The sequence below is a fragment of the Ambystoma mexicanum genome, chromosome 11 (assembly GCF_040938575.1).
Source record: "Ambystoma mexicanum isolate Mex_15411 chromosome 11, UKY_AmexF1_1, whole genome shotgun sequence".
NCBI classification, from domain to species: domain Eukaryota; kingdom Metazoa; phylum Chordata; class Amphibia; order Caudata; family Ambystomatidae; genus Ambystoma; species Ambystoma mexicanum.
The window spans coordinates 583772050-583793763 of record NC_090934.1 but is presented as its reverse complement, the minus strand read 5'-3'; the positions used below and the strand labels follow the sequence as shown (position 1 = coordinate 583793763).

At 45.8% G+C, this 21714-nt stretch overlaps 1 long non-coding RNA gene across 1 annotated transcript in view; it reads right to left on the bottom strand.

The window, feature by feature from the left end:
* Positions 1 to 20891, bottom strand: part of LOC138503593 (uncharacterized) — a 55369-nt gene extending 34478 nt beyond the window's left edge. Inside the window, exons 1-2 of the long non-coding RNA XR_011279670.1 lie at positions 20576 to 20891; positions 18956 to 19084 (exon numbers count right to left, since the gene is read on the bottom strand). This is a non-coding gene — a long non-coding RNA (uncharacterized lncRNA). The remainder of the gene's footprint in view (positions 1 to 18955; positions 19085 to 20575) is intronic.
* Between the last annotated feature and the right edge of the window lie 823 nt (positions 20892 to 21714).

Below are 21714 nucleotides of genomic sequence, written 5' to 3'. Positions count from 1 at the left end.
TGGTGTGTTTTGATTCACTTGCAGCTGCGGCCATTTGGCTGTTCAAACATGCTTATGTTACGTGCCATCTCTTCATTGCCATCTGTCATTTCTGCCAGTGATTTGTGCCTACCAGAGGTGGTGTGTGGTTGAGGTGATATACTACATTCAGTTCATGTGTAGGCTTTGCAATTTACACGCATCCATTTCTGCTTTTGGGATTCCATTGCATATCAATGGCACTGGATGCATGCTGGAATTTAAGTTGTGTGTGACATGTCTACTTCATGTGTTGGCTGTCGATGTAGTGATGTCTGTGTGCGTGTGGGTTATGTGCTGCTGATATGTGTACTCATGTTTGTTTTGTTCACGCTACAGGTGATGACGCAATGGAGCCAGCGGATGGTTGATGTCATTCCAGACACGGGGTTGCTTTTACATCATCAACCCGGCTCAAGTGGGGGTTGTGGGGTGGTAGACCACGATAACCCATTTGTGCTCCAGACCGTCATGTCCAGGGCTGGCAATCAGTCAAGCTCTGATGAACACTCTGAGCACAATGTTGAGTTGGATGCGCATCATGACAATTCGTCGCCGGTGAGTGATCCTGATGTGGATGATCTACTGTCTGCGACACCTGCACTGATGGGCCAGGCAGTGTTAGAACATCCACCTGTGGTGGTTCTGGATGTACATTCACACTCCACACCAGTTGCTGATGTGCCTGGGGCATCATGTCGACGGAGGGATGCAGTCCTGCAGCCGTGGGCGGTGCCAATCCAGCAAGGGCCACGGCTCCTTGGGTCCAGCAGGTGTCATGTCTGGCAATGTGGTGGCCGTGCACCACCGGGGAATGCTGAGTGGGAGCATGCCATGTATGCCAGTTCAGAGCAACAGGGGGCAGCTATTGAGAAGATTGCTCAAGGCATGGAAAGTGTGGCCCAATCCGTGCTCCCCCCTGATAGGTAGGTGGAGCTCCAGCAGCAGGCAACGCAGTCCACGTGCCGGACACTCAGGCTGGGCATGGCGCCTCAGACAGGGCACGCCGGGCTGAAATGGTGTGTCTGCACCAAGCAATTGCTGCTCAGGCAGAGGCACAGAGGGAGGCCCTGAGGGAAGAACACCAAGCCCTCAGATCTACTCTGGGTGTGCTCAACATGTCCCAGAGGCAGCAGTCAGAAGTGAGGATGGAACAGCTTGAGAACACCATCTCGGCTGAGCTACGTGCGTGCCGGGAGCTGCTCCAGATGTCATGTGAGGCCATGCAGGCAGAACTCTGTGTTACACGTGCTTCCTTGCAAAAGTAAGCATGCGTATCACGTGAGGTGCTGCATGCTGACCTACGTGCAATTGCCACACAGGACCAGGTTTACCAGACTCGCATGCTTGCTGCCATGGAGAGGCAAGCTGCGGACAGGCGTGGTCAGGCAACTGTGCCGCATTCACCTTCTGATTATCATCCAGAGGGTGAGTAGGACGACTTATCTTCCACACAGGTCGGGCCGTGCAGGCTTTGAGCCCATGGAGGTTTTTTTAAATCTCAACATCATTGCATGTGGGTGTTGAGGTGCACCCTGTAGCTCCCCCTCCTGGGTACCCACCCTCCAAACCCCTGGGTCGTATGTGGCCATTTTTTTTATTTTCTATTATATTGTTTGTCTATTCTGCATTCATGTGATGGTGTGGTGCTTTGTGGCTTTTGAAAGCATCCACTGTGTGTTCCAGCTGGGCCCACACAAGCTTGTCTTGTGTATGTGGTTGGGGTCCTGACACATATGCCACTCCTGCTACCCCTTTCCATGGGCTTGCAAGGATGGTTCGGTGTGACAGCAAATTACACAGGGGCATTGGACTTCCGTCATATCTGTAGCCAGTCTGCTGTCCTATTTGTGTATACACCCCTAGTGGGGATTAAGGATGTTTTCTCCACGGCATGTCTGCAATCAATTTTGGTGAGTATATTTTTGAACTGTGCTTTTTTAAAATTTGATTGTGATGTTTTTTCATTACTTGCCTGTATACGTGCTTGATGCACTTCATGCTGTAGACCGTAGCATGCACCCTTTAGCTGTCAAAGCCACACTGATGGTGGGAGGGGGCCGGGTGGTGACAATGTCAAGTTGGTACGTGTTAGTTCACCCCCTGTAAATTGTGGCAAAGGTGGAAGCATTAGGAATGTGACCCAACAACCAAAACTCATGGTCCAGTCCTCACCTGAAATGGCCGCCTAGACTACTTCTGCACTCCGTTCCGTTTGGACGGCACGTTGTATCCGTCTTCCCTCTTGGACTTCGCTGCTGCGTTACGGTGCAGTTTTCCTACTGTACTCCAGCTCTTTTACTTGTTTTTCACACTCTGGTGCCTTTGGTCCCTGTTTGTCTTCCTGCTACTGTCCTTGTTGCAGATCTGTCCGCCCGTCTCTCAGGCAGTTCTTTCCGTGTACTCGTATGCTGCCTCGGTTAGCCTCGGTACACTTCTGTACCACAGCATCTCTCTCACTCGCTCTCTGTCTCGTTCCTTCTATCGGTACACTTCTATACCACTGCATCATTCTTTCTCGCTCTCTCTATCGCTCCTCCTATCTTTCATCTATTACATCCATACCTTTATGTTGACTTTGGCCTTTTACCAGAGCTATTCAACTGTTCTGGCTCTTTACTTGCTGTCAGCTCTTTCCGGCGATCTTGCGTTCACTCTGCCTTTCCAGACTTGTGCTGTCTCTGCCTTTCTCTATTCATGATATCAAGGATTGATTGGGTTTCAGCTCAACCATCCAGTTGTGCCAGCCTCCTTGGTTATTTTCTACTCAAGTTTCAGTTCTACCCATCAGTTGTGGCATCCTCATTGATTATTGTCTACTCAAGTTCCTACCCGTCCTGTTGAACCATTTTACAACTGTGCAACCTTGGAAGTTATTCTATCATTCAGCTTGGACATTTACTTGCCCATATTCTACAACCTCAAGTCATCTACTAGAGACTCTTGCAGGGTTTTTTGCTGACTTGAGGCTTTTTCCCTGGTTTGGGGGTTTGGCTCCTTTGAGTTCTCTGCAATTTGGTTTTTTACCAGTCAAGGTGGCCTCTGAGGGAGCTAGACCCCATTTACACGAAAAGAAGAACAAGAAAACCAAGGAGAAGGGGGATCCTGAAGCCAGGTAGACTAGAAGGAAGAAGCAGACTGACCCATAGACAGTTCTTGTGAAGGTCAAGGTGAGGAGGAAATAAGGGAGGGGCTTTCGTTGTCTGACAGTACGCTTGGGCTACAGTGATTGGTCACTGTCTGACATTGTCAATGTGGGGTACTATGTACATAAGGTGTTCTGCTGGTCAATGGATGTTCCTGTGTTGGGTTTACTTTTCAGGTGTCAGGGGATTGGTGTGGTTTGACACACTGGGGTGTCCACATGGGGAATGTTCACATGTGATGTGTACAGGACACTGAGGGTCACTTCATTTCACATGCATGTATTGAGTGCATGTCCCTACTGACACACACACTTACAAAACGTACCACCAGACATACAACCACCCATCCATGCCCACACGTGCACACAGATTGCCTTCTCTGCCCTGCTGTGTTCCTGCAGCGCACGATCACTTACAATTGTCGTATCGTGTACATGCGTCACTGGGTACTTTTTGTTGCTTGTCCTTTTTTATATGATGCTCAAGGTGTATCCCCAACACAATGGCCGCTCACTGTGCTGTGCGCTGAGCGGTGTGTTGCAGGGGACACACACAGCACACAGTTTTGGGATTTGTGGATTTGGATTGCCCAATATGTATGCCAACAGGCATTCTGTCTTTTGTTGATGGTACCGCTGGTGGCATGCATTTGTTTATGACTTTGTAGGTGTGGGAGGTTGTTGGTCAGTCATTTCATCTGATTCCCTGTCAGGTGTGATTGTCTCAGGCCTGTTTCCATTTATCACATGGCACTTTGTGACTAATTTGTCATGTGTTGTGCATTTGGTTTGCTTTTTTGCTGTTGCATGCCATGTCATGGTGTGGCCGACGAAGGTAATGGGGCTTGGGAGGGATTGGGTGACATACCAGTGTTTTTCTTGGTCTGGACAGGGGGGTGGTGGGATATGCATCTTGCATGTGGTTCTTTTTGGTCACACCGGATTGGTTATGTTTAAGTAGCTAGGGATGCCCACAATGTAGCAGTTCCATGGAAGCATTCTCAGGGTGGTAAGGTTGTGACAGTTGACTGTCTCTTTGTCATCATCGATTGTCACCTGGTATGTGCCAGGCCTGTGTGCACTCCGCAGGGGTGGGAGTTTAGGTGAAAATTGTGGCCACAAGCTGGGTCCGGGCTGCCTCATTACGTGCCCTTTTCCCTTCCATGAGCAGCGCCTGTGCATGTGGTTGGGGATGTGGACGCACCACAATGTCCACCGATACGCCCCGTCGTGTTGCAACATTGTACAGGACACATGCTGCCACAATGATCCTGCACACTACTGAAGGTGCATATAGTAGCTTCCCGCCAGAGCGGTCAAGGGTGTGGAAGCGTGACTTGAGCACTCCGAATGTGCGCTCCACTATGGCCCTGGTTGCAATATGGGATGCGTTGTATCTTACCTGGGGTGGTGTGGTGGGGTTCCGTATTGGCATCATCATGTGGGTGCTCAGAGGGTAGGCACTGTCCCCTGGGGAGGTGATGATGGTTGTCATTAGTTGGGTTTGTGTATTTGTCTGTGTGTGACATGCATGCATGTGCACAGACATTTCTACTCACCAATGAGCCATTTGTTGCCATGCTTCCCAGCTTCCAGGGCCCGGCTTAGGGCAGACATTCTGTATATGAAACTGTCATGGGCAGACGCGGGATAGTTTGCATAGACAGAGGTGATGATTCCATGGGCATCGCATGCAACCTGTACGTTGATGGAATGCCAGTGCTTGTGGTTGCGGTAGATGTTCTCAGTGGCCCTACGTGGACATAGGGCCACATGGGTGCAATCTATGGCACCGCGCACTTTGGGGAAGAGTGCCACCTTGTAAAAGCCCTGGACCACAGCCTGCCTTTCTGCTGATGTCCTGGACATGTATATGTGCCTGCGGACTGAGGGGCGCGCAGTCATGATTGCCAACACCTGGTGAAGGCAGCATGACTGCGTGGGCTGTGAGACGCCACCAACTATGGCAGTTGTCTGCTGAAATGACCCAGTGGCCAAAACATGCAGGACATTGAGCACCTTTCCCAATGGGCTCAGTGCATGGGAGCACAACGTGGGTGATGTGAGGGAGGTCATCCTCCCACTCAGTGACCAGGTCTAGGATGATATGAGGTGGAAACCTATACCTGCCATAGACCTCATCATCAGGCATCGCAAAAAGGCTGGTCCTGGGCAAAAAAATGCGGGGCCTGGCTATTCTCCTCCTCCTGCGGTGTCCCATGATCACTGCTGCGAGAAATGGGACATTCATTGTAGCTGTATATGCGTGTTTGTTGTTTGCATGCACTTTTATGCTGCACAGGGGCGATTCTGCCTGCCTTCGTGTGGCAGATGTGTTTACACCTGTGCATGTCTTTTGGTGTGCGCGGATTTTCCCTATTCGATTCCCTGAATATGTGTTGTTTGCGTGCGTGTGGGCGTTCCATGCATTTCCCAGCAGTACTTCGCAGTTACGCCCTCATTTTAACGTGTTGTTCCCCATTCCGTATGTTCTGCCCCATTTTTGGTGTGTGCACTACACGTTGTGCGCTTTCGCTGTGCGTGTCGCACACAGCGTTTGGGATGTCGCAGTGACGTGTAAGGTAGGTGCGGACTTGGCGCAGCTCCCAGGAAAAACATGCGCACAGACATCCATGAATCGCTTGCTTGTGAATCGCACAAGTGCGCTGGATTTTTCTCCCTTGCGCCACCAATTTTGGCGCACAATTATTCCATAAATCGGCCCCTAAATGGGGTCTCACCATTCTAACAATATAAAAAGTAGACTGAGAGTTCTGCTGCAGAGATGCTCCTCTATCACCAATATTATTTAATGTACAACTAACATGTCTATATACACTCCTGTTTCTTAAATCTTTAGGCATACAATACCAATTGTTTTCAGATAATAGGCAGATGTATCTGTCTTTCAACAGACCCAAGAGGGTTTTTCTGATTTGTACTTTTGTCTAGAGGCTCTCAGCAGATAGATGAGACATTGGCTGGATGCTTAACACAAATAGCACTATAATGGAAGGACTTCAGCTCGGGCTTTGCATCTGTTATGGAACACTTCCCCTGTACCCATACCTCCAGTCATTTTTGGCCTTTCCCCCAATTACCTAGGGGTTCTCTGGGAGGTGAAACATAGATTGAATGCCTATATTAACAGTATGATGTAGGCTGCCTTTTGTGTTTAAATGATTGGTATTTACAGTGTGTCCTTCATGTTATGCCTGTAGAACTCTCCGATTCAGTAGTTGGGTCTCTAATCAATTAATAATTGGAGTATGCTTAATCTCTAAATGTAGGATTTCCATATTTCCAAACTCAGTGTCTGCAGAATGTGCCTAATGCTGCAACTTGGCACATCTTTGTTCTCAGAAACAATAATGAATTCGGAACCTTTTGCCTTTCTCTACGTTGGTTGACTGTTCACGGTCTTATTTCTTTCAAAGTCCTCTGACTGTTTAAATGCATTAATGGTTTGGTCCCTCCTTATCTAGCAACCATAACCCTGCCTTACAAACCCACAATACTGTTCTATCTATAGGATTTCTTTTTTTTAGCGAAATTCTAGAAGTCTGGAGTTGAGAGCAGGTTCTCGTGCAGGGCTCCAGGCCATGAAGTCGCCTCCACCCCGTGGAGATTATTCATCTAACCAGCCCGACAGCTTTCAGAAAAGCAATAAACCCTTTCTTGTTCAGTTGTTATGGCCCGGTTATTTGTACTTGCCTGGGTGATATGACTGTGTGCTTTTCACCCAGAAGCAATTTAGTCTTCAATTGCAGCATGAAAACCCAAAATTAAATCAATCAAAAAATAATAATACCCTTGGGTTAGCAATTCAGCCCATCCTGTGGTGTTGATTTTTAGAAAAGACGGTCCACTCTTCAGATCCACAGGAACCAGTTCCCCCATAGCCCCGCATAAGTCATTTATCAATGCTTTGTGAAAGGCATCATCTGATTAATTTACATATATTTTTACATCCTATTATGTTGGCTAGCCATGGCATGATAACTTGCATTTTTGATTCATTACTGAACCCCTAAACACTGTTGTGAAATTCATACTAAACTCGAGAAGGATTGCATTACCACCCTATTTTTCCCTCCTCTGTACTTATTAGTAGCCACGTTTACAAATATGTATTAGTTCAATTAACCGCATTGATCATAAACGTATAGGCGCTTGCTATGAGGTATTCTAGAGAATTTCTGCAAGTGATCATTTCTGTTACCACATTCAGTAATTCTAGTATTCTAGAGAATTTCTGCAAGTGATCATTTCTGTTACCACATTCATTCATTCTAGAAATCTGCCTCATTACACAAATCTACTGTGCTTCGAGCCCAGCAGTGAAAGTGGGCCCGTGAGCCCAGCAGTGAAAGCGGGCCCGTGAGCCCAGCAGTGAAAGCGGGCCCGTGAGCCCAGCAGTGAAAGCGGGCCCATGAGCCCAGCAGTGAAAGCGGGCCCGTGAGCCCAGCGGTGTGGAAGGGCCCGTGAGCCCAGCAGTGGAGGAGGGCCCGTGAGCCCAGCAGTGGAGGAGGGCCCGTGTGCCCAGCAGTGGGGAAGGGCCCATGCGCCCAGCAGTGGTGGAGGGCCCGTGTGCCCAGCAGCAGTAGTGGAGGGCCCGGGTGCCCAGCAGCAACAGGGGCCCGTGTGCCCAGCTGTGTCCGTGGGCCCGAGAGCCCGCAGTGAAGACAGACGGGCCTGCGAGCTCAGCAACCAATGGTGGCCGCGTGTGCCCGGCAGCTGCCGAGAGCCGTGCGCCTGCAGTGAGGAGGGGCCCGTGTGCCCAGCAACGGAGGAGACGGAGGACCCGTTCGCCCACAACAGAGGGAGACCGGTGAGGAGCTCCGGAGGAGGGCCCGTGTGCCCCAGCAGCTTGAAGGGCCGGTGTGCCCGCAGCCCAACAGCGGCCTGTGCGCCCTGTCGGAGGGCCTGTGAGCCCAGAAGTGACCGAGGAAGGCCTGCGCGCCCTGCAGCAGCCGGGTGGGCCTGTATGCCAACGGTGGTTCCGGGAGGCCGGCGCGTCCGTCATTGAGCAGCGGCCCGTGAGGACGAAGAGGGCCTGTGTGCCCGTCGCTGATCTGAGGCCCAGTGTGCCTCGAGAAGGTGAGGCCCGAGCGCCTTGAGAAGGTGAGGCCTGTGCGCCTCGAGAGGAAGAGGCCCGTGTGCCTGGGAGGACGAAGAGGGCCCGTGCGCCCGTCATCGACCGGAGGCCCGTGTGCCGTGAAGGTGAAGCCCTCGCGCCTCGAGATGGAGAGGCCCGTGTGCCTGGAAAGCGAGGAGAAAGTGCCGGAGGATCCAGGCGGGCCTGTGCGCCCAGGAGAGAAGAGCCAACACCGTGACGCGAGAAGACCCGCTGGCCCGCGGCAACCACACAGCAAGTAAGGTGTCGGGGAAAGGGAACCTCACGTCTCCCCATGTGACATTCAAACACATACGGGAAAACCACATTCCGACCAAAAGGGAATCCCCGTGTCTCCCGCACGTGACACATAAAATAATACGGGGGAACTACAATACGGAAAAGGGGAATCCCCGTGTCTCCCCACGTGACATCCCAAGGGACAATTAAGTAAGAAAGATACGAATCCCTGTGTTTCCCCATGTGACACCCAAGGGAATAAGAAGCTAAGAACGCTACGGCAGAAGGGAACCCCTGTGCCTCCCCACGTGACATCCAAAGGGACAAAACGATAAGAAACACCACGGAAAAAGGAAATCCCTGTGTCTCCCTGTGTGACATTAAAGCAATTGTGCGACAGAGACCGCCACAGCAGAGAGGGGAACCCTGCGTCTCCCATGAGTGACACCCCTACAGATGACAGAGATAAACCAAAACAAAGAAGGGACTCCCAAAGCCAAAGAAGGAGGGAAACCCCGTGTCTCCCCAAGTGACATTCAAAAATAAAGGAGTGAGCCACGCTACGAGGGAGAAGGAAACCCCGTGTCTCCCCACATGTAACATTTAAAGAGACCATACAGTTAAACCAAACCACAACAAAAGAAAGAAAGCCTGTGCTTCCCACGTGAGACCCACACAGGAAGCCATAGCACCAAGAGTCAACTGTGCCACCTGACTAACGAAAGCAGACCAAGCGACACCATCATGTCGGCCCCGGATGCAGCGGACCCCAATGCCCAACCACCAGTACCAGGAGCACCCTCCTCTCACGCAAGCCTAATGAGGAGACCTGCCCCATTCACATTAAACCCACGTCACGACCAGGGCCAACGATGGGAAGAGTGAATGGAAGAATTTGAGGAGTTCTTAGGTGCAATTGGGAACAAAGACCCGCCAAACAAACTTAGCATATTTAGGAACCTGGTAGGAAAAGAGGTAAAGGACATCATCAAGACAATCCCAGCTACAGACAAAACCATGTACCAACGTCTCCTCGGTGCACTAAACGACAAACTCATAACAGGATCCAACAAAGACTACGAACGCCTTGCATTCAACCAACACAGGCAGCGTCCACACGAATCGATTAGGGAGTTCGTCATACGTCTCCAGCAGAAGATAGGAGACTGCGACTTCGCCAACTTCAATGATGAAGAAGCTATAAGACTAAGGATCATAGAAGGGTGCACCTTGACAACGCTCAGGAAACACCTTCTCATAAAGCCCCTACCCCTAGCGAAAATACTGAATATGGCAAAAACATACGAGAGAGTTGAGGCACAGACAGACACCATTGAAAGGAAAGTGGAACACGACGCCATCGCATCCCTCACGGAAGAGCGACTGCAATACTCTGAGCCCACTCGACCCTGGAGAAGGAGGAAACCGAGAAGACAACCGAGAAGAAAGCCCAGACACAGAACAATACCACAGGCGAGGGTGGAAACACACCCACAGACAACCATACCCAGCCTTTGGACGAACATGCTGGCGCTGTGGCCAGGAAGGTCACCTTCAGAGAATGTGCAGGGCAAGACCACCCACAAGCTTGACATGCCAACCCACACCCCAGGCAAGAGACCCGAGTGCACCTAGAGCACGGTTAGACATCAGGAAAGACATCAAGGTCGTGAACACCAGCCCACCCAGAGGTCTCAGGAATGCACACCCCCTCGACCCTTACGGACCAGCACTTGGCACACGAACCCCACCCGTTCTGCCAGAGGACTATGAGCTTCGCAACCGCCCAGTGCCCTTGGAAATATCGTACGAGGGGGGGAAATAGAAGTCACAGAAAACTGCACTACAAGACAACCGTACCAGACAAGAGTGGAAGAATACCCCCTAGACAAACCCCAAGACCATGCCGCCCAATGGAGGACAGCACAGACAGAACAGCCCAAAGGACAGTCACGACGTGACCCAAACCAAGGAGACCGCAGAGTGCTGGACACCATCCGCATGATACCGAGTCCCGCCAGAGGATACAGCCGTCTCAGTCACCGGACAGCACTACAGCACGCACTCATCAACGTCCACTACAGGTCATTCAAAGTAACCCACAAGAAGGACTACGTGCCCAAAGAGCAGGTGACAACTATGACAGAGAACTACGGCAAAATGACGCCAAAGGACTCCCTCCTCCACGAGCTATACTTTGAAGAGCAGGAACCAATGAAAGGAGAAGAGATCGAGAGAAAGGAAGAAGAGAGAGCAAAGACTTATGAAACACTGCAGTGCATGTTGTTTCTATCTTTTGTGGACCAAAATATTCCATGCAGATGGTGGGTGCATACATGTGCTGTTGGTGTCTGTGTGTGCATGCCTTTTCCGTAATGCACACATTAATGTTTCTCTAGTCCTACTGCGCAGGTCTGAATATATAGATGCGCGTTTGGATTTTCAAAAGTGAATATATCAAGTTTGGCTGATCAGATTATCATAATGTTTGCGTTTTGTGCCAGTCTCGTGGAAGGGCTACTTCAAAATTGAAATGGGCAGTCCTTAGATGTGGCCTAAAAAAGTGGGGGGGGGGTTGGTCTAGGAAAGATGGACAACCCAATGCAACAATAGCTATTTTGCAACGTTCTTTTTCTTTATGAAAATGTCCATCAAATCTCACCAAATATAGCAGGTGCATTGAAATGAGACCAGATAAGTTGCTTGCCAAATGTGGAGAACTTTCATGAATGTGATCGAACGTTAGAGAGTTAATGATTTCTCCTAAAAGTAAAGTGTCAGGTAACCTTAATGTAAATACACAAACACTTCTTCTAAAGGTTGCGCACAGGACCCACCACCCATGCTTCTAGTACACACACTATGCTTTCCACTTATATCCCCCAAAAGGTGAAATAAGTTTGTCTTCCTTCAAGTTACCAATTATACTTTCAACCAAAACACACTCAGATAAAAATACACAAACTGTCTCCTAGCCAAAATCCCTGGAGCATCACCTCTCCAGCCTAATATTTAACTCCATAGCCCTTAAAGGATGCTGTAATGGCTTGTAAAAGGTCAGTACATTTGGGTCTTGGATCAACAGATTGTCTTTATCTGGGGAAAAACGAAAATAGCTCAATAGCATAATCACTATAACGGCGCCTTTGGGTTACAGATCCACCATTTTGAAGCTGTTCTTAATCGGAGAGACCACTCCATTAGCAATGATTGGCATTCCTAGATTACTAGGTTAGGTATTTATTTTGCTACATCGTACTTTTAAAATGTTTACCTCCATCATCTTGGTGGAGGTAAACATTCAAGGAAATAAAGTATTTAAACTCATAAAAGGACGATAACTACTGCATGTGGTATTCCTGCAGTTTACCACATGCATTAATTCGGTCAGGTCCATAAACAGATGAAAATCAAAAACTAGTGGTATTTCCAAATACTGGGCTTTATTCTAAGCATGCCGGTATCCTGGCAGTAGAGCCGTCAGGATACCAGCAAATGCAGTTACTGTTTTCGGCACCCGGTACGGCGGCATTGCAGCTGGATTACGGGTGCCAGAGTGATGGTGTAAATTCCCCATTCATAGAGTTGCATAGAACTCCATGAGGGGATTTGCATTCATTACCGGTACTGGCAATACCGGTGCTGGTAATTACATATTTAAATGCTGGTAGGGCACCTGCATTACCTCCAGCTTTTAGCAGGAGGTAATCCAGGTGCCCCACCGGCATACCAGTAGTCGGCTGGTCTGGTAAAATGCAGGTATCCATGAATACCGGCACTTATTTAACGGACCCGCCAACTTTGAACAAGGCCCACTGTCTGTTTTTATGATTATTGCCATAAACATAATTAGACCCATAGTATTGGTTTCTAATGTAAACATTTCAATCTCCTTCGTACGCTTCATTGTTTATGTTGGTGCACATATTTAACCAAAATAAAAATAAACAAACATGTTTTTGGGCTGGGAGGATAATTCAGGGGCATCGCATTTGTCTTGGAAGCAAGACAACACAGAGCAACACAGGTTTGAATCTCGGTTAATAAAAAATGAATTAATTAATGGTTGTGTTACTAATCGGTCAAGAACAATACAGTAGTTAAAAAAAAAAGCTGAGTGAAATAAATCCACGTTTTTCGGGTTGTACTTCTCCATGTACATTTTAACTTTGGACATACAAATGTGAATTATTCATGAAATGACATTTGTAGTCTATATTGCAGCGTAACATTGGGCAGTCCACTTATACATCAATCATCCACCTTTACCAAATGCTGCTGTATCCAAGAAAAGCAGGAAAACTAAGAACACAGAGAAAATAAACAATTTACAGAAATATTCAGGTTGTACAAACAAAACCGTTACAGTAAGAAGCTCGTGTACTCCAACTAATAAAGACAACATGTACATTTCTGAATGTGGTTTCTTACACACATTCTGAGTTTTCATCAGCACAAGCAAAATGAGCGCAAAACCAAATCTGGAAACTAAGAGGAGCAAAATTGCACTGTATGCAAAAGAATAGGTGTTTCTCAAAACCATAGTTTACCTACAATAAAGCACAAATGCCGAACATAACATTAAACCAAATATAGAACCAAAAATGTTAAAATGACACATTATGCCACGATAATTTTTAGACAAGTTTATATGTCCATCTACCACCTTACAACTCATATGTGCAATAGGAATGCATACAAAACGGAAACAAAAAGCAGAACACAAAATTACATAAATACAGCTTACTAAAAGTTAGTCGAAATTGTATGTTTACCAGTGATATTCGTAATACAAAGAGCATTGTAATATGTTCAGAAATTGCACATTATAAATACATTACAAAAATGTAATATTAACTACAATCCACTTAGCAATACCCCAAAGACATGACAGTTTCAACTATTTACAATCCATGTCTCTTGCCTGTATCCAAAACTCTTTCTGTGTAAGTTGTAAGCAATGTAGGAACACACTTATCTAAGTAAACCTCCTTTTCATCTGTACGTAAATCTGAAATAGGCCATATTTCATGTGTGGTTTTCTGCAATCTTAAAAATAAAATAAAGCATGTAGGTTTACTAGGGTTAAATATGTAACGGACAAAATACTTTCAATTGTAACTGACTGTAAGGTGTATAGATTTGAAATCAAATGAAAGTAATGATTTCTTTCATCTCAAAAATGAAATTTCACAAATGAGTCCTCGAGAATATCCACAAACCCAAAAACACCATAGCTACTTTTACCCTTAAACATTAAAGCAAATTCCCAAAGCACTCAACTCACAAAATACAGATTATAATGAAACCACTCTTGCATGATCCACACAATGGAAATATTGAACTTCTTACATATTTCTAGAAAAGTCTATACGGACAATCCAATTAAATCATCTCCTGTGTACAACAACCTAACAACTCTCACTGGGCTCACCAATCCACTTTCTTTCAGTTTTTACAGTTTTATGCAAAACTCGATACAGACGCCAAATCAGATCAATCCATCAAAAATACATTTTTATTTATTTATTTCGTTGATTTAATCAAATTAATGATTTTTACAAAACATAGTTGAAGAAATCAGTAGAAAAATAGAGATGTAGAAACATTTACAGTCAAAGTAGAAGACTCTTAACAAAGGAAATTCATAAAGACAAAATGGACTTTAAGGTTTGAGTGGTCGCGATTGTCCAGGTATTTCGTTCTCCGCTCATTAAGCGACCCCACCAGAATTCTTCCTCCCTGGTGTAGGATGCCTGAAGATGTTGTTGCAGATACTTTTCACCAATATCTTGGGTACCTGGACAGTTGAGAAGCAAATGCCGAATAGTTTCGACTTTTGAGCTGTCTTTACAAAAACGACATGTATCTGAGTCACTCAGTCCTCTACGTTTCAGAATCTCATTTGTCTGCAGTAGATTTAAACGTACTCTCAAAAACAGGTTTCTGGCAGCTTTGTTTGGGAACCTGCTCAGATAGTTGGGGACCGTGTTTAATTTGCTGTTATAGGGCGGGAGATGTTGAACTGATTTCGCTTTTTCTGCAAAGTCCAGAGTCTTTATCCAATCACACTCTGCCATTTTATTTTTTATTTTTGAAGGATTTCGCACCAGCTCTTGTTCCGAGAAATGGAGTTCCAATAGTTTTGCTTTTCTTGCTGTTTCCCAAGATTTTAGCTCCAAGCATCGCGTCCTTTTGACCTCAGCATGGATCATCGCTAACACGCGAGGGCAATCGGGTAACAGCATTTTCCTGTAGAGCATCATAGATTTAATCTCCACAGATCCTTGCAGTGAAAGTAAACCTAATTCCCTTCTGATTAAGGGTGCCAATGTGGATTTTGGCAACCCCAGAACCGTACGCCAAAAGTACCCCTCTAATTTCAGCCATAAATGGAAAGGCACATGAGGGAGAGCGTCCGCTGCATAGGTGATTGATGGAACTACCTTTGTACGGTAAAATTTGATCGCTGGAAGCAAAGAAAAACGCCCGTACTTTCTGTCTAATGCTCGCGCCTGTGCTGCCAGTTTCTTTGCCTTATCTATCAGACACGTCTGGAATGCTACATTTGTTCTAGAACTGTCCAAGGTGACTCCTAAGTATTTTATAGTTGACACTTTCTCAAGAACCTTGCCTTCCAAATACCAGGACAATTTTTCTTGTCGCCGTTTGAATTTTTCCATCGTCAAGATTTTGGTCTTTGCAACGTTGATGGTTAAGTTGTTCTCGCAAACATAAGCAGCAAGGTTATTAAGCTGACGCTGCAGACCGATTGGGGTCAAATCCATAAGGATTAAATCGTCTGCATAAAGTAACCTTGTAGTTTTGCGGTCTCCCAATAGCGGTGGAAAGGAGCGAATTAATTGCTCTGAATCTTTGAAGTCACTGAGGTAAGCGATAAAAAGTGCGGGAGCAAGTGGACATCCCTGCTTTACTCCTCTGCCAACCAGAATTTCAGATGATAACACGCCTGCTTGATTTAACCTAACGCGAAGCTTGGTGTTCTTGTGTAATGCCTGAATTGGTTGGAGTATTTCTGCTGGACAATTCCACTGGGACAGTTTCCTCCACAAGTTTGCTCGATTGACTTGATCAAAGGCGTGCGCCAAGTCGATAAAGGCCAGGAAAACTCTTGGAGCTCCTGCTAGCACCTTACTTTTTAGCGCACTGAGGAACATAATATTTGTGGATGTACCATTTTTCTTGGTAAAACCCGTTTGAAATGGGTCTGAGCGATCTGTATTATCGAACCATCGATGAAATTGCTGAAGTAGTAAGGAACCAAACACCTTCCCAATCGTGTCCAAGAGAGCTATAGGACGATAGTTCTTGGGATCGTCTTTTAGCCCCTTTTTAAAGATGGGGACGACTATTGAAGTTGTCCATGAGAGCGGGATTTGTCTGGCCTTTTTGCATCGTCTGAAGATGTCACTAATCAATGCAGACCATTCTGTTGGAAATTGTTTTAGATCCAGGTTTGTAACACCGTCCGGGGGCTCTGGACGGTTTAAGCCTACGAAGTATTTTAATGATCTCTTCTTCATTGCTCAGATCAACCCACGGTTCCAAGTTTGTATTTTCCAGTGAAGGCCCCGAGTATATGGGTGCCTGAAAAAGGTTTGAGTAGAATTTTATCCAAACAGTTTCACCAATTGGGTTTATTAGTGGTTCGCCGAAAGGCGAGATCGTAGATCTAATTAAAGCCCAAAATTCTCTTGGATGATGACCACTAACCAATTTTAGCATGGCTTCCGCGTCTTTTTGGTAAAGATTACACCGTTGTTGTTTAATCCACGTTCTATAGGTTTTCTGCAAAAATACATTCAAATAAAAGACAAAAACAGGGGGTTCCAATTTATATAAAGAACTATAAAATAACGCAAACTATTGTACTTTCATTAGATAAAACACTCAAAGGAATATGCAATTAAAGAACACTAGGAATTAAAGAAAGCAAAATACACACAGACAGTAGGCAATATGCACATATAATACATTTCGAATGTACATAAACATTGGCAATGTGCTCCGAATATCACGCACACACAAACGCAAAAAATGAAAAGCAGAGTAACAAGATGTCTTAAAATATACAATTAACGACACTACCTATAAAAAGGTGAAGTCCACAAACGTTGGCAATACTGAGGCAAAAATACTCAGTTCAGAGGTAAAAAAAAGAAAGTTTAAAAACATTTGCATATATCCAGAACACAATGATTTGAACTTAACTCACCATCTAAAACGTTAAAAGGATCATTACACAGTATGCATAAAGCCAAACCAGTACCCACATGGGTCACTGTGAGATTGTGGAGTCTCTAGCAGGATGTACCTGGCGCATGGTTGCAAGCCATGCCCAATCCCCACACTAGAGGTTTCCAATGAGCCTAAGGCATGTTAAAAGCTAAAGACCATGACCTAGCACAGTGTTAACTAATCATGGCGCAGACCCTGCCCAGTGTACACAATGGGTTGCTATGAGGTGCCTGGGGCATGGGCATGTCCTGGGCAAATTGGCTACTAATCATGGAGGCAGACCACGCCCTGTGGGCACACTGTGGTTCCTGGAAGAGCCAGAATAATGCTGAAGGAACCACCACTGGGCCATGAGCCCACCGGATATTGCCACAGGCTACGCCCAGTGGGAAAAGTCGGAATATTAGTGCATATCATTAAAAGCGCAATACAGATAGCGACCATACGATTATGGTTAAGTTTTGCTTCCCATTAGAAAAGCTTTTTTTGAGATGCTTATACATTTGGAGCCATTCAACAAATCTTCACAAAGCATTGCTTACAAATATTTTGACCCGAATTTGTAATGCAAAGTTTCATGATGTTCTGTCCAGGGTGGCAATCTTATAAGGAGGGGGATCCCAAAACCTTTCCCAACCAGTTTCTCACTAAGTAAACTTTGCTCTCAACTACAGCATGAAGCGCTGGACGGATTTGCACCAAACATGCGAGAGAAGCTGGCCAATAGTCCAGAATAGATGGTTTTGCTTTGTTGGTGCAAATGCTTGCAGTTGTTTGCTTAAAATTATGACTAACGGCAACATTTGTAATAAAGAATAGGGTAACCAGATTGGCTAGTTGAAGAACAGCCAATTATGTTTGTTTACGGCCTGGAAAACTAGACCAAATGGCCACCATTATTGCTTGCATACGTTTTGCAGTGTCCTGTGCAACTTTCGCGAATACAACCTGGGGCCTTCGGGAGGGGTACCCTTCAAAGTAAGTGGAGTGTGAGGGGCACATAGGGGTGGAATATGATATACATCGTTTTTTTTAAAACAGCATTTTCTTGTCTTTGGCTGCTCCCGTACTCTAGAGGGGTACTAGAGCGGTGGAACAGAGCAAAAACAGGCTAATTATTTAGCCATATTTTACATATATAGAACCTCCACTAATCCTCTATAGATGCTCCCACCTGTGGCTGGCGACGTGAAAATGTGGACACTAGGCAAAGCAATAGGCGATGCTCAATGTCCACAGAAGGTGTTTTGGGAGAGCTGCAAGCATGGCCTTTAAAGTGGCCAATGGGCATCGCGCTGGGATAATCCCAAGGCATGGCTGGCATCTGTGGCCAGTAATCATAATCAGTGTCTGGGGTAAGACTGTGGCCTTGCCCCATGGAAAAATATACACTGGGAATGGCTGCAGGCCGCAAACATTTTTTTAGACTTGCAACAGGTGCCCTTTCCTCAGTATTTAAGATTCCCAGAGCCCCAGCACTCTTCTGAGGAGAAGCTGCTCAAAGTCTCACCTATTCAAGACACATATGGCTTGTGGTCTCCAACAGTCTTTATACCAGCCGTTTTCTGAGGCATTTTCTGTCTATATCTTTGGTAGTTTGCTGTTTTCAGCTGTCTTCTGTTTCTGAAGAGTTTTTTATTTGGCTCATCCAGCAGGTACTGGACAAAAGCCACTGCTACCAGTTTTGGATCGAGCAAATTGAAGTCAGCCAGATGCTGATGCAAATCCTTGTGACAAGGCTTCAAAATGTGAATCAGCATGAGGTTGTAAAGTTTACATGACACAAAGTGCTTGGATGTAAAATGATTGTGCTGCTACCATGGAGCTGCAGTATGCATGTCTTGTTCCTGAGAGATCAGCGTGGAATGAGAAATGCATGCAGCAACTCAATTGAAACAACACAATAAGACTACATGAGGAGTTACCAATTAAAACCTTGAATAAATACAGCCTCATATGTTTAACACCTCCAACCGAAAGACAACTCAATATACGGTTGTGGATGAAAGAGTGTAATAAGGCCCCCTTAGTCACACCAAAAGGAGAAACTGTAATGAGTATACACCACAGAGAAATTCTTTCATATGTTTTTTGTTCTCCAATCATTCAGATCCCCCTCAAACAAGAATGGCAAAAGAGGAAATTACTGTCCCATGTTTAAAGTTAAATAAAGTCACCTGACGGCAGCAGGAGTCCACTCCTTGTCCCGACTTCAAAAGCAGTCCCCTGAAGAATGTGCCAAGTGGTAGGACTGAAGCATGTCGGGTGGATGTCCTTCAAAGAAGACATCGAATAGTTTGACTTTCCTAAGGGGATAAGAAACGCATTAGCATTATTGCTTTACATAATTACGATAGTGTTGTTGCTATTGTATTTTGTCTTATCACCCTGTGCAAAGTGTACAGTTTTGGCTATGGCAAGATAGTGGCGCGTGAAGATATAGCATCTCACAATTATATGCATGTTGTCATTTTATATCATATAGTAGAAAGTAAAACATGTCAACAAAAATGTTCTTCAATACAGGATTCTTTGTGACAGAAACGTACATCTTTTTGAAAATTCAGGCACACTCACAAGGCGTTCTATGTGTCAAGTATACATGTCATCCCGTGTTGGCCCTGTCTCAGTAATAAATGGCTCCCTCTCAACGTGAAAAGGGGTGTTGACAGGTTGTTAAGCTAGTCATATGTTTGCACTTTCATACCATAAATCCACCCACTGAGAAGCAACATTGCTCCCAGTCACCAACATTTTGCAAATTGTATTCTCTTACTTCAAGTTAGCATGAAAAAAACTTGCCCCTCGCATTCTGCTATATTGCTTTTACCCAGTTTAATTCAACTTTCTCTTCCTCAGCATTTTCCTTCTCGAATCTTCCGCTCATCCACCTCCAACTCTCTTAGGGCCAGACGCTTTTTCAGGCAGAGTGTAGGGGGTAGATCTCTGCCCTCAGCTGGAGCCTACCTCTAGAACAGCCTCCCTGCCTCTCTCAAACTGGAGCAGGACCACCTAAGGTTCCGGAAGCAACTCAAGACCTTTCTTTTCGCTTCTGCTTACTCTCTCCCTTGCTGATGTCCCAGTCTGCTGCCCATACTGGTTACCTGGCCACCCACTGAACTTACAGGAGAAGGCTCCTGCACGATCGGTTGCCCTTGCACTGCCTCCAGGCCTCCAAACCACTTAGGGACTGTATCTGCAACCCTACAGTGCTCTGACTTTCTGCACTTATGAGCCACCTCCCTGGTAGCACTTACGAGATCCTTTGCACCATCCCCTCCCCCTGGCACTTCCCCTCCTTACCCCCGCACTTGTGCATGCTGAATGAGACAAGGACTAGTCAGATTGTTGTTTAGTCCTTCTGTCGTCCCTTCCTTGTCTTGTTGTGCCTAGAAACACTTGTGTACAGGCGCATTATAAATTATGTGTCATATATCATAGCTGGAATCACTTCATTTCTGCACTGAGATAAACGAGTGAGTAAGCAGCCAGGCTCACCTTCCTCATTTACCTTGTTAAAAATGGCAGAAACAGAAACATCTGTGTTAGAAGCAAAAACGCTATAAATATAACACATGGTGGTAAATGTATTGTTTTTTGGAGTAACACATAATTTGTGATTCATTGATTACTCCATCTGCAAGGTAATGAATCAAGGTGTTAGTAGTGTTCTGGTTTAGTTCTATGACGGGTACCCCTTATGTCACGTTCCTCCAGTCTAACAGTTTTTGTTGAATCAGACACACAAAATAAAAATGTTGTTAAACAGGGACACAAAGGAGTTTCTGCCACATTACCTGTCCTGGTGTTCTGCTTGGGTTGTTCGCTTTTTTTCACAACACTTAAGCTTCATCTGAGGAGCAGAGCTGTGTCATTTTCTTTTTCGGCCAATCAATGATTCCAGGAGTTCAATTCCAAGCTCTCAGGCTTGTATTCTGTTCAGCCAGCAGGGATTTTCGTAGACCGGATTTGAGCAGCTTGGGTGACAAGAGTTTCTCACTCTGTCAAACTCGTTTATGGAGGAAGGAGTTGAAGCTGTGGAGAATGGTGTTGCATCCTTGGTTCTGCATTGCTTTCTGCACCTTCAGTTCCTTGGGGAGATTCATCTTGCTCCTCCTGGTGCTGGCAAACTGCAGACAGAAATTCTGAATTTTAACTTCCTTGACTTGCCGAGACCTCTTCTCATCTGCCTTCATGTCGACAATGCACTTTCCAAAAGCATAAGAGTACTTCATCGCTCTGCTCTTGTAGTCCTGCACCAAGACTTTAAGGGCTTTGTTTGCCATACTATGTGTTGGCAAAGGGATGTCACCAAACTTCACTGCTAGTTCTGTGTTTAGAATGTAGGGCAACTTCCAAAACATCAGTGAATGGGTTCCTTAATCTTTCCTTTGCTCAACTTGTAACTGTGCTCAAACTGTGAAAGTCGGCACTTAGGAGGGGAGAGGGGCAGGCAAGAATACAGGACAACACAGTATTAAGTTTACTAAAGGAATAACCAGACAGCTGTTTCTAGAATTCATTGTATATCGCATGAAGGGGCAGGTGAATATTTTAGGTTGATAAAGTATGTAAGAGCATTCCTTCGGTGTGTCTGAAAATATAGGGTGAACCAGGAATTTCAGGTATCAGTTAAACTGCAAGAATTAGATACATTATTGTCCTTTTATTTTAATGTTCTCTCTGAACACAGTTATTTTCAAACAGTATTACACATCATTGCCTCACACACGCTCTTTCTTCTGCCTGTGCTGGTTGGTCTGCTGCTACACTTAAGCCGAAGAGGATGTACTGACTAATGTTTATCTCTTTCGCTCTATGTCGTCTCTAGCTTGCTCTTGATCTATATCTGCCTTTGGTTCCTCAACCCCTACCCCCACCCACGCCCTGTCTCCCTCTCTTGTCCCATGGAAAACAGACGATTCACAGTAGAGGT